We start from the raw sequence: 13,442 nt of genomic DNA, 5'->3' as shown, positions 1-13,442 counted from the left end.
GTCCAATTAATGTTGCATGTTTTTGGAATGTGGGAGGAAACTGGAGTGCCCGGAGGAAATCCACCCAGGCACGAGGGGAACATGCAAACTCCACACAGGTGGGGCCGGGTTTGAACCTGGTTCCTCAGAACTGTGAGGCCAATGCTTTCCAGCTGCCCAACCGTGCTGCCCATATTGGTGGTGTTCATGTTCCTCATAGTCATCACAGTCATTTTGCAGTTTAGCAGCATTTTCCACCAAGTACCACCTCAAAGAATGTTGAGCTCTCCAAGTTCCAACATAGACTTAAAAGATGTATAGGAGAAAATCAGAGTACTTAAGTCCACCTCCGTTTTAAATTATTTAAAAACAACATGAAATATCACATATTATAATGCAAATATTTCTCCATGGGTTGAGACAAAAAAAAACCTGCAAATGAATGAATGTGATTTATACACTATAAATAGTACATATCTTCCCGCGTGGACTGAGTATAAACTACAACAACAGAGTATTCCGGAACCATGACAAAAATGTGTTTCAAATTTAGTAAATTAAAAGGGAGCGAGGGAATGACAATGTGAAACAAAATTGGGTAGATTATGGTGCAAATGCTGTATTTGGCACGCAAGCTGGCCGGAAAGCTGCGGAGTTTTAATTGCTTCCATGAAGCGGCGATGAAGACGAGGCTCTGCTGAATGTCAAATGGTGCTGCTCCATTTCCTTTTGGAGACATGCTGACAATCACTTGTACTAATACGTCAGGTAGCATCTCTGATGAAACACTCGGAAACGTCTTCCTCAGGGGCTGATCTGTACTTGGCCTCAGTGAGAACAATTTTGGGCTGTGAAAGACAGGGAGGGGGTGGGAGATAAAGACCTTTGGGAAGAGTGTGCATTATGAGGAAACAAATGGGGATTAATGACAGTGAATAAGAGAGAATTCTTGGGGAGAAAGCAAAAACCCTAAAAATAAATTGGACTGGAAAGATGTTCATGGTAAATTTGTTGAAGGCTGTGGACTAACCCTAACGCCTTAGCGTGTCCTCTCAATTTATTTGCACAAAGGCAAGGTCGACCTGAAGGTGAGCGCCGAGGCCCTGAAGACCAACTTTCTGTGTGGCAAAGAGGTGGCGTCTGTCCCTGACGCCGGCCGTATTGACACTGTGGTCCGCAGCCTGGTGGTGGAGGTTAGTACGTGTCAGGTGCAACGCACTCTAGGTTGTCACTTCAAACCACAACAAATCAAACTCAATCTTAATGTCACGGCATTGTCAAGCAGTACACGGCAGTACAAAGTTCTTACCCAGTAAAAAAGGGTTTCAACAGACATGGAACAAACAGACACAGTTGACATTAGATGCGTAAGTGATGAAAAATGTCAGGAAACACCAGTGAAATAAAATAAAAATAAACAAAATCAAACATGGACATATGTGGCTATATTCGTCCACTTGGTTTTACCAAGTTGGGAGTGTGGACCAGAATGAAAGCCAAAACTGTAGCCTTTTACTTTTTTTTTTTTTTCCTTCAGCAGCATGCATCTCTTCAGTGCCCTCTGTTTAAGAATAATTAGATAAATGACAATCTAATTGAACAGAGGTAAACAATTAAGGTGCACAAAGGCTATATCAAACTGTAGATGAACACATGAACTATGTCTAATTTGAATCAGGCTTCGCTGTAATGCACTGGTGACAAACTCAAGGGCCGGGGGCCAGATCCATCCTGCCACATAAGAAAGCAAATCATGTGCTTGAACCGCCACTCTGCTTGCTAATATCTGTACGAAAAAAATTGAAACCGTCATACAGAATAAGTATTTGCAATCATTTTTTTTGTTACCAAACTTCTTTTTAGTACACTAACCTGAAGAACAATTACAAAGTATTACCCTTGGCTTTTGAGTTCAAAAGTAATCATTTGCTGATGGTGTAATAGAATCAGGGACTGATTCAATATTTCTGTGATTTGAGTGAGAACGGCCTTCTGAGAGAAATCGTAGCTAAAATGTGGCCAGTGAGATAAATGATTCTGACACCTCTGCTGTGATCCGTTCCACTGTAATATTTTCTATGTTGGTCTCCATTCTAGGCTGAAGGAACACCTCAGTCAGTCAGTCACAACGCGCTGCTCTGTCCTGCAGGTGAGCTTTCCCATCTAGAAGTTGTTTGAGAAATCTGCGCCACAATTTTGGGGGGTTGAATTCGACTCATTGACATTTTACATACATTGGCATCTGACGAGTTCATATTCATTTTCATTTTGTCACCAAAGGGCAGCCTTGCTCATTGTTTGTGTGCGACCTAATTTCTACAAATTTTTTGATGTAATGAAAAAAGATGAGTTCCTTTTGTTTATAATAAAAGAAAGCTCCTTAAAGATCCAATTTAACCTGTTCAGACACTCTTATCGCAGTCTTGTCTTCTCACAAAGAAAGACAATTTGCTCTTCTCTGTCCAGAAACAGAAGTTCTGATGACAAACCGCAAATGCAAGTTGCGCAATTGGCTGGAGTTGAATTAAACTTGGAGAATCACTTTAACATGGTTAAAGATGAGGTTGCAATTTTTCATCTTGTTCGTTTTGGATCCAGATGAAATTTGATTAAACTTTACCTCTCTTCCAGATCTTAGATGGTCGCAGTTACTGTTTAAATTCTATATTATTCTTTGCTATATTAACTTAAATCAGTTTAATTGTCCTGTAGGACGTCCTGTACACAACGTCCAAGTAGTGTTTTGACAATGTTAGTCTTGGTGTGAGTTCTCCCATTGGATGTTGAAACCCTTTTGCCAATATGAGATGAAATAGGTGGGCCTTTTTTTTTTTTTTAATAAGAAAAGCTAAGTAATGACACTCACTGGCTCTTTTTGATTACGTCTTGTTGCCAGAGGGACCAGTGGAAAAGGAAATCTCTCTTGTGATGCCAGAGATGTTTGTTGCTGGATCTGCCAGAGCCACTGTCTCTGTACTGGGTAAAAATACCTGTTATTCCGTCAGATAGCATTTTCATCAAGGTTCTCTTCATGGAACCCTCCCTCATGAGATGCTTTGACTGAAGGTGACCTGATGGGCCGAGCCATTAAGAACCTCGACCAACTCCTGGCAATGCCGTATGGCTGTGGGGAGCAGAACATGTTGCTGTTTGCTCCCAACATCTTCATTCTCAACTACCTGAAAAGCACGGGTCAACTGACTGCTGAGATTCTGGAGAAAGCAAAGCGCTTCCTTGAGAGCGGTGAGTCATCATTCCCACCTTTAGAGAATAGCTCACAAAACAAGACTCTCCAAAATGAATCAAACCCGAACCCTAACCCTGGTACAGTAAAATGCAAGCTAATTTTCATCATCAAAATAGCTTGAAACACATGATAACCTAAGTAGATAGTCTAAACCAACCCAGTAACGAATGTGAATTTGTTTGTTTGCCACTTGTTAATATGGAAGTGAATAATCATAACTCAATTTTGCACATTTAAGACACACATTATTTGCGTACATTATGAAATGGCATCTCAACATACGGTACATATACCCTTAGTGTATATGTACCACTTGTGGTAGGAGAAAGAGTCACTGCACAGCTCAGTTGTATTTAAGGTGACCATTTAGGTAACCAGTTCAGGGTGTATTCTGCCTCCTGCCCACAATTTCTGGGATAGGCCCAAGTGAGGATAAATGTGACAGAAATTGGATGTGGATGAATGGATTTTTTTACACTTCATTGATGCGCCATTTTTTCCAAACATTTATGTGCAATACATTTTAACTGATCTCTTATTTAACTACAGTATTTCCTATTATGATGTGCCCTACTAATATTCAAAGTTTATTTCATGTCACAGTGGCTTACAATTTATACTCACATCTGTTTCATTTTTGATGAACACATGGGTCTACTATGCTATTATATCGTAACTGTGGTCATGATCGTGGTACTTTTGGGAGCTAAGTACTTTTTTTTGGTGGGTGGAAACTATTGCATGATGGCCATACGATTTTAGTCCTCTATAACAACATGCAGCCATAATTCTAAACTAAGAGGAAAGATTGCAGTTTGTGTATGTGAAACACAATGAGGTCATATTTCCTATAGCATGTGTTCACAATTGAGAATGTGACGTGTATTTGTGTATACGTGTGTTCCAGGATACCAAAGGGAGCTCACCTACAAACATGACGATGGCTCCTACAGTGCCTTTGGGAAAAACGATGCATCCGGCAACACCTGGTCAGTAGAAATGCAGTGGAGATAATCAGTGATGTCGCAATTTGTCACAATTGAAAAATCAAACATGGCTCACTTGTGGAAACAGTGGTGAGAATCTACCATCTTGAAAGGAGAAAAGAAAATGCATGTAAGAATATGCTGACGCAATCATTATTCATACAAAAAATAATGTAAATAACTTTTTCTTGAGAATTAATAAAAAAGTCAAGTAAAGCTAAACTGAATTGTAACTTAAAATGACTGCTAATAAGGCAAAGTAAAAAAAAAAAAATTATGACAGTAATCCCTCATTTATTGCGAGGGTTAGGATTCAGAGCACCCCCGCAATAGGTGAAATCTCTGGTGTTGACCACATTTGTTTTAGATTATATTTACAAATTAAAGGATTCATGAATCTCCTCGGATTTTTTTCCATCTTCTGCAGATTCCTATTAACACTCAACTGTCCTCTTGAAAACACTTTACAAATTCTTGAAAATACAGTAATGCACAAAAGAAGAAACAAGTATTTTATAAAAATAATAACAATAATAATAATAATTAAAGATATTTTTATTGCAGTTCTACTTTTGAGGTTCCAGTGTTCTGTATATTAAGGCCTTGGTACACTTAAAAAAATTAAATGCAGTTTTTGAAGATTTGTGTCAAATGTTAGTCGGCATGTTTTTAAATTTGAAGTGCCAAAAGATTGCTGGTTTTACATTGTGATTGTTTGATTTTTCTTTCTTTCATCTGGCATTGTTACACTTTTTCATGTCACCAAAATATTTAGTGTATTTGAGACTCTCACCGTATATTCCGTGAAGCTTTGATGGTTATCTGAAAAGACCCAAAATACCAGAATAAATGATGTAACACACAATAGTGCAGTTGCTTCAGATGTCATCGAATATTTTTAAGGACTGAGCACTTTGTTTACATTGACTTTATTCATCTTAAAGTTCACACTTAATAAAGTTTACTTCATGAGGCGGCTGCCATAAAATGTTAATATTTCCTTAAAATGGTCTTAAAGCACATCGCTTGGGGGCATTTAACAAGCGTTTTGGAGGCTGGCCAGTTTGGGACTTGGCGAGTATGTATGGGGGTGCCTGTTTGTGGAAACAAGGACTCAAGTGTCCAATCACATTCATATTTGCACCAAAAGGTTGGACAAAATATCTTGAATGTGTTTTCTTGAAGTCATGATGGACTGTAATGAGGGCAAAACAAGTTTGTTTGCACTTGCTAAGTGTGCTTAATACCTGTGCAGTTGATTTCGCACCTCGCTGGAGGAGTACGGTATATAAAAATCCAGTGATGAAAATGAGAATTTGAACACCCTGCTATATTGCAAGTTCTCCCACTTAGAAATCACACTGTAGGAGTGATTTTGGCTCACTCCTCCACACAGATCTTCACAGATCAGACAGGTTTCTGGGCTCCTCTGTATCATCCAAATGGTCATTGGAAAACTTAAGACAGGCCTTGACGTGTGCTGGTTTAAGCAGGGGAGCCTTCCGTGCCAGGCATGATTTCAAATCATGAAGTCTTAGTGTATTACCAACAGTCACCTTGGAAACAGTTATCCCAGCTCTTTTCAGGTCATTGACCAAGTCCTGTAGTGTAGTCCTGGGCTGATTCCTCACCTTTCTAAGGATCATTGAGACCCCACGAGGTGACATCTTGCATGGGGCTCCACTCCGATTGAGATTGACCGTCATGTTTATCTTCTTCCATTTTCGAATGATTGCTCCAACAGTGGACCTTTTTTCACCGAGCTGCTCCGTAGACCTTTCCAGCCATGTGGAGTTGTACAATTATGTATCTGGTGTCTTTAGACAGCTCTTTGGTATTGGCCATGTTACAAGTTTGAGTCTTACTGATTGTATGGGGTGGACAGGTGTCTTTTTGCAGCTAACGACCTCACACGGGTGCATCCGATTCAGAATAATACACGGAGTGGAGGTGGACATTTAAAGATAGACTAACAGGTCTTTGAGGGGTCAGAATTCTAGCTGATAGACAGGTGTTCAAATACTTATTTTATTCAAAACCTTGAATCCGTGTGTCAATCTCTCTCTAGGCTGACCTCCTTTGTGATGAAGTCATTTGGCGGGGCGAGGCCTTACATCTTTGTCGATCCCAAGCACATTTTAGAGGCCAAGAAATGGTTGTACGCTCAACAGGGGCGTAATGGCTGCATCCAATCTGTGGGGAAACTCATCCACAATGGAATGAAGGTAATGATGTCAGTATGGCCATTGGCATGCTACAGAGCAAAAAAAGGTATAGAATATGATTTACAGAGCAACATGAATGCATATTTGGCCATCCCATCAGGGAGGTGTGAGCGACGACGTATCCCTGACGGCTTACATCGTTGCCGCCCTGTTAGAACTGGACTCTGACATTGAAGTGAGTGGAACGTCGCTCGCCTTTTGTATCCAGCACTTGGAGCCCAACCTCATCTGGTGTCATGTATTGCTAGATATCCATTTTAAATGAGTTCATACTGTTGTATTAATCCCACACAGCGTGCTGAGTTCATACTGTAGCTGTTCGCTGTCGATGCTTTCCAAACCATGATTCTCAAAACAGCCCCTTCAAACTTTATACAGTACATCTTACAAAAGATGGTAGAGTTAGTATATGACAGTGCTTGGTTCTGGTTAGCACTGATTGCGTTGGCCATTTGACACAATTTTACTTTGGGAAAAAGGGAAACAGAGCGTTCATAAATTTCATACAAAGTGGAAAGTAATGAAAAATTTGCATTACAAATAATTCTCACTTTTGTGACATTTAGCAAATAAAAAATGCTGGTACAATACTCCCAATTGATCAAAACAGGTTAATCTGATTTCCTGTCACAAAGTTAGACAAAAAGCATGTACATTATTTTTGCGCAGTGTAAGTAACCATCTGGTGTCAGCTCTCATGATTTACACAATTACAATTTTCTCTAGTAGTCTGTGGGAATTTCAGTTAAATTTTTCAACAGATAGGCAGTGTCACCGTGGTGTCATATTTTGAGTTCTAGGTCTTGAAACTGCTCAAGCCCTCATATCTTTGTGTGTGTTTTATGCCAGGATTCTGTGATCCAGAGGTGTTTGGGCTGTCTGAAGGAGGCAGCCGGCCAAATGGACAATTTGTACACCACAGCGCTTATGTCCTACACCTTCACTCTGGCTAGGGACGAGGAGATGAGAATCAAGCTAGTCAGCTACCTGCACCAGCAGTCCAGCACGATGGGTACGGACATCATCACCTTCCACAAATTGCACATTGTTGGATTCCTTTCAAATCTCATTTGGTTTTTGTTGAATGGAAACAGCTCCATGTAGACTCCAGTTATGATAAAGAGGAATCTCTGACAGTGTCAGTCAAAACAGACTTTCACAATAATATCGCAATATTTGACATAAGTCTTGTACTGTATATCTCATTACACTGTGCAGGTGTTTGTTCAAAAGGTACGAAGGCTAAATGTATACAGACGGAAGAACAATTGGAATTTGAGGTTGGGAGAATGGATTTATTGTGGTTGTATTTGTATCAAAATTAGGTTACCAAAGATGACTGTTAACTAAAGGCAGAGTGAACTTAAATTATTTATCCAAACAGGATTATTCAAAGTATTTTATAGCCTAACTGTTGCAGTATTTCTGTTTAACTTCAGCTACAGTCTGAGCTGGATTCCACGTGCCTCATGCCAGAGTTTCCAAACGTGTATTGGTTCGAGTTGCATATTTTACATTAGAAAAAATCTCATGGCAACAACCCCCCCCAAACCAAAACTAAAGTGTTGCAGATTTTATAAAGTACATAATTAAGTCCCTTCTACAATTTAGTGGAAGAATATTTAATATTTCGGCCTGTCACTGTACATCGCAGGCAGAAATATCTGAACAAGGAGGCATTATTTGGAGGGAATAATTTATTTTTAGAACATTTAAGTAAATTTTGATCAATTCCAGTAGTTTTTTGTGCTCTCAGCCAAAGTCATGTTTCCCAGTCCTTTCTGTAATACATTTTACATACATAATATGTTTGCGACAGGGGGAACCCGCCACTGGGAGCGAGTGGGGGCATCTCAGAAAGGACTGGACTCCCTGGAGGTGGAGATGACTTCCTATGTACTGCTGGCATTGCTCTCTGGGCCTTCCCTCCCAGATTTTGGTCTGGGCTACAGCTCTGGCATTGTGCGCTGGCTCACACAGCAGCAAAATCCTTACGGTGGATTTTCTTCCACACAGGTAGGAAAAACTGGAAGCGGGACTTGTGAGAAGACTCAATGACTCTGTACTGATGTGCTCTTTAGGACACCGTGGTGGCCCTCCAAGCGCTGGCTAAATATGCTGCTGCCACCTATAGTGTCGAAGGCAGGACTATCGTGACGGTGACCTCGTTAGGAGGTCTGAACAAGCAGTTCATCGTTGACCAGAGCAATCGGCTCCTGTACCAGGAGGAGAAGCTAAGCGATGTCCCCGGAGAGTACACGATCAGAGCAGTGGGACAGAGTTGTGTTCTGGCACAGGTGCGATCTTAACGGGTATCTTAGCAGTTCTTAACAAGGCTCCCCTCGGCATGCTAATAATGCTCATTTGGACAAAATGACTTAAGACAATTCTAAGTACCCATTAAGGTTCTGCTTGGGAATTTGTATCTTTTGGGGCCTAGAAGAGGTAAAAATGGATACCAAGGATCTAATAATTCGTCCATTTTGGTTCGATTGGGTAGATTTTACATTGAGGGAAATAATTTGACTCCTGCTCCATCTCTGTTTTTTGATTGTCTCATTTAACATCATGCATTTGTGAGATGAAAGGTTGAATAGCACTTTCTGTCCCCTGGCAGATCTCCATGCATTACAACGTTCCCCCTCCTCCTGACTTTTCCGCCTTCAACATCTCCACTAATACCATTTCCAAGTGCAACCCCATTAGGCCACAGATCATCCTTTTTGTCCACGTCAGGTCAGTGTGTGTGCATATCTGTCCATTCGTAGAATAAGCATCTGATTTGCATCCATAAAAACACCTCCAAAAAAGGCTGTTTTGTGTAAGATTTTGTTTTAGCTCCAAAACACTGCTGCTGTCAGGCCATCGACATTGAAAGTTTTGTTCCTGTTTTTCCCTCAGGGCAAGAACAGAACAATAAAATGCTCTGTCATAGTAACTGTTTTTATTGGAGCCCCTTCATGGACTGAATATATATTTTGATACCCAAATCAAATGACACACTCTTTCCCCCTACAGTAATCTGCAAGATATTATGAGTGAGAGAAAGAATTGTGTTATGGTTGCAGGTACCAGGGCAGTCGAGATGAGACCAACATGGTCATCATTAACATCAAACTCCTGTCCGGATACGTTGTGGATAAAAACTCTTTGGAGTCGGTGGGTGTATTTATTCTATGGCCCTCACATACGTGTTTGTGCCACCTTATGGCATTGGAATTACGCTGATGACAATTTACTGTGTGACGTTCTAGTTAAAGAGAAACCCCTCAGTGAAGCGCGTTGAACTGGACAAAGGTTATATCAACATCTATTTGGATGAGGTATGAACATTTTTGTTTTCAATCTACATAATCTATAATATCTAAAAAGAGGAGTTGGATTTTATAAATGAAAAAAATGCTTCTTTAGTTGACATCTTTGTAACATACTTTACACACATACATATTCAAACTTTCAATTTGATTAGACTACTCACAAGGTGTTCGGGGTGGGTTTTGGATTAAATTTCCTGGATCCCCTGAAATGCAAAACCCTTCAGAGGAAATTTTGTTTGACCTAATCGAAACTTTTGAACGAGCATATCCAACTGGACAATTAACAACAGGTGTTTGAACCATGAAACTTTGCAGTGACATCAATTTTTATCATGATCTGCTGATGGCACTCTGAGAAAAATCCAGTTGGAAGTCTTGCAGTGACAAGTACTTTCAATCATTTTTTACGTGACATCTTGGTCCTATGATGTAAACATCTGAACAGAATGTCGAAGAGTACTGTTGAAATACAAATTTTAACTTCTCCGGGAAGTGTAAACATTTAGGGAACACACCTTTTGTGAGTTTTGCTCTTGATTTTAACACATAAGGCTCTTTTTTAATAAAATGTGCATCTGGAGCAAGGTGCAAAAACTGGTGAATCTTGATTGCACCACTGGCTGTGTATCTTTGCTCATTTTGTCTGTGCCCAAATGAGCCCAAAAAAGGATTGTTTCCTTCAATTTACTGTGTAGTACTGATACAATTATCAGCCTCTCACCTCCACGCCTTGCGGTGTGAGCGCAAACCCGATCAGATATGGTTTGTCATGACGAGTATAACTGTGTCCACATGGACAAAACGTGGCTTCAGTGGGGTTTGGTTTGTCTTTTCAGCTGAAGAAAGGTAAGATGAGTGTTTACAGCATCACTCTGGAGGAAGATGTGCCCGTCAGGAACCTGAAAGCAGCTGTGGTCAAAGTGTATGACTACTACCAGACAAGTAAGAGCCTCCCTCTTCTGTTATGATGGCCCCCTGTTCCGTGTCCGTCATTGTTTTTCTGATAAAACTGGCTTTTAAAGAGTTCAAAATTGTGCTTGTTGTTACTTTGCTGCTCCCAACAAGTGAATTTTGTCTTTGCAGAAAGAAGAAAATAAACTTCCCTGTACACAAACATTTACAGTACTATGCCCTTACTTTATTTGCAGGTGATGTGGCCGTGACAGAGTACACATCCCCCTGCGCCAAGTAAGTCACATTGATTTAGTTTTAGGCTTGGTTAAGTTGAAATTCAAACATGCAGTCTATCCATACATCCATTTTCTGAGCCGCTTTTCCTCACGAGGGTCACGGGACTGCTGGAGCCAATCCCAGCTGTCATCGGGCAGGAGGCGGGTACCCCAAACTGGTCGCCAGCCAATCACAGATATATACGTCCACATGCAGTTGTACACTGACAGTGAAAATCCCCCATCTTAACCATAAGCCACAGGTGTTAAACTGAAGGCCTGGGGGCAAAATTCGGCCAAACCACATGATTTTATGTGGACCACGAACGCAAGTCATGTGTGCCAACTTACATGATTTTTGTTCCAATCTGTATCAAAATTTCAAACAGTCATATCAAAAAATATAAAATTGAGATATTGCAAGCATTTTTGTGTTACCAGACATCAACAATAGTAGAAAAACACATCACCCTTGATTTCTGATTCCAAAAGTAGTCCATAAATTCCATGTGTGCATATGATGAGGCCATTTCAGATTTTTAGGTTTTCACAGTCATAACGACCCTCTGAGAGAAACTGTAACTACAATGTGGCCTGTGACAAAAATGAGTTTTACACCCCTGGCAAAAGCCATACACATTTTATTGGATTTATTAAATTCAGTCAATCAAGTCTAATGGTCATGCTAATTTTAAGAGGGATCCTTGTGTTTGGGGTTCTGCAGTACATACAAGGAGACCTTATATCATAATTCAAATATGTGTTTGCTTTGCAGGTGATGGGATCAACGAGCTTTCAATGAACATTGAGGAGACGATTCAGAATATTATCTGGAAGATTATGAAGATGTTCATCAAACATAGATGTGATTTTTCTTTCGATTGGTGTATTGATTTGAAGGGAATTCCGGTGATTGCAAATGAGTTTCTTTCCCTTTTTCTGAGTGTTCCTTTCTTTTATAAGTCTGAGTTCAAGTAATGTTGGCTCACTACAACACTGGAAATGTTTGAAGACTTTTAACCCGCTGAAACCAACAAGAGAAAGACTGTGCAAGACTGTGACAAATCCATGTTTTTAACTCAAAGTGGAGGATAATAATGCATTCAAGGTCAACTGAATAAATGAGTGCTATGTGAGTGGGTGTATGGGTTCGTTTTGAATGGTGCTGTACCTTTTTGTAAGACCAAATTCATAAGTCCAGCGTCATACAATTTCAAATGTAACAGTCCTGAAATAAAATCCATGAAAAAAATTATTTCAATTGTTTTCTTCCATCCACGTGCCCTCTATACAGTATAATTATACTTAATCAACAGACAGTTTTTAACAGCCTTTACTTGTTAAACCAATATGTTGCTTTTGTTACACTACTGACGAAAGACGCCTCAGGTGGTGTGGGGAAAACAATTTATTGCCTTCAGAGCACAAAAAACGGCTTGCAGGTGCACACGCAGCAACGCTCGCAACATAGCCTCCCTTTGGCGGGCTCTCACTTTTCTTCTCCTTCAGTCAAATGCATCAGCATACAACCCACCACCAACTCCTGATAGCTGAAACATGCAAACCTATCCCCATCTCTCACACACAGAACAGTTCGAAAGCATCATAACGATTAAAAGAAATAAGTGCATTCATGGAGCTGCAACAAAACAAATACTTTACAGGTTCTACATTGCTCCTCTGCTAAATAAAGATTGTCCTCAACATTAGCCCTTCGCTATCTGATATCCAGCATGGACTAAACAAATGTAGGAATTAACATATGCTTTCCGTTATAACACTTTGTCGATAGCGATGGCTTTCTTTTGAAAGGTAGAAACAAGTAAAGGGTTTTTAAAAAATGTTCAAAGTTCGGCCTTTACCGTAAATAGCTATGATAATGTGACTACGTGAAATCTTCACACATCCTGCTCTCAACAAATATTACCATATACTAATAAGCAATATTTATGATATTTCAAACAACTGTCCTGAAACCAACAATTCTTTTATCACTTCTTAATCTCAGATGCAAACAGGAGTTTTTGGCGTAGATCAAGTACACATATAAGCAAGTCAAGGGATGTTTCACAAGGTCCTTACACAGCTTCTGTCAGTTGTTGGTACATCCTTTTCTGCTTAGTGAGCTCTTAAGATTTGTCAGAGTGGCACGAGTGAGACCGGACTTTTCCCTCCATGTAACTCCTGAATGTAAATCTAGCACTCACAGAACGTATCGCTGCCTCTACAATTCCCACATCTGCTTTCTTAAACCATTTTCAATCTGGTATTCAAGGCTGCTGAAGCTCCAATTGTCTTTAGAGTTGGACTCACCTACAAGTCCATTGGTTCGGAAGTCTTTCAAGAAACCAATGTGGGGGGGCAGACGCACAGCAGGTGCTCATTGATTCTCTGCATCGGCACAGAGTCCCATTGCCCGGTCTGAGCAGCGGCGATGAATGTGAAGTGCCGTCCTTCTCCTCATATGTTCGCTGTCTGGATCGCCTTCTCTTCCCCCTCGCCGACCGCAGGGCAACACA

At 40.4% G+C, this 13,442-nt stretch overlaps 1 pseudogene; it reads left to right on the top strand.

Annotated features, from left to right (window-relative positions):
- LOC133504610 (alpha-2-macroglobulin-like protein 1) overlaps positions 1-12,116 on the top strand; it is a 30,474-nt pseudogene extending 18,358 nt beyond the window's left edge.
- The last annotated feature ends 1,326 nt before the right edge of the window (positions 12,117-13,442 follow it).

Source organism: Syngnathoides biaculeatus, chromosome 8, assembly GCF_019802595.1.
Source record: "Syngnathoides biaculeatus isolate LvHL_M chromosome 8, ASM1980259v1, whole genome shotgun sequence".
NCBI lineage: Eukaryota > Metazoa > Chordata > Actinopteri > Syngnathiformes > Syngnathidae > Syngnathoides > Syngnathoides biaculeatus.
The sequence above is the reverse complement of the archived record's forward strand: the minus strand, read 5'-3'. Positions and strand labels throughout refer to the sequence as shown.